The following is an 847-nucleotide window of genomic DNA, read 5'->3' on the forward strand; positions in this document are numbered from 1 at the left end:
TTTCTCATCCAGTCTAGAGAACTTTCATGTAGATTTTTCTTCTGTAGGTCATTCACCCATCTTTCTTAATTTCTGGGCTTCTTCCTGCAAACTTTGCAGTCAGGAAGCTAGTCTGGACACAGTTTAAGCCTATGAGTAAAGTGAGATTACATTAATTTTTTTCCCCTAAGGCCTAGCTTTCCTGCAAATAAGATTCCCATAGGCAATGAATTATTAGAAAAAGTGAACTTTACTTATTGATTGGCTTTGGTGCCAGACTGTCTGAGGCTTTTGTACTGCTAGGTTAAAGCTGTCAGAATTAATGTATATGTCTGCAAGGAGACATGGACAGAGATTCATAATTAGTTAAGGGTAAGTGAAGTTTGACATGAAGGAGGCAATCTATTATACAGTAGTAGTGTAAGGTTCTTAGTAGTGTTTCTTTTTTCTTCCTTGTGGGCTAAATTCTGGTTGTCCTCTTGCTCCTCCTTCTGGCCATATTGTGATGGTACCAAAAAAAAGAAGAAGAAGCAGAGAAAAAGATATTCAAGGCAACCACATTTTGTCTTAATAAAACAGGTAAGTAACACAGAGGAGAAGCAATTTGTCTCACTGGCATTCAGGAATAGCGCCATTTGCCTTTCTAAACCACTCTGCACTTGCTGGAAACGCTTCTTCTTCTTCTTCTTCTTCTTCTTCTTCTTCTTCTTCTTCTTCTTCTTCTTCTTCTTCTTCTTCTTCTTCTTCTTCTTCTTCTTCTTCTTCTTCTTCTTCTTCTTCTTCTTCTTCTTCTTCTTCTTCTTCTTCTTCTTCTTCTTCTTCTTCTTCTTCTTCTTCTTCTTCTTCTTCTTCTTCTTCTTCTTCTTTT

This window comes from Protobothrops mucrosquamatus, unplaced genomic scaffold (assembly GCF_001527695.2).
Source record: "Protobothrops mucrosquamatus isolate PMUCROS unplaced genomic scaffold, P.Mucros_1.0 scaffold3530, whole genome shotgun sequence".
Taxonomy (NCBI): domain Eukaryota; kingdom Metazoa; phylum Chordata; class Lepidosauria; order Squamata; family Viperidae; genus Protobothrops; species Protobothrops mucrosquamatus.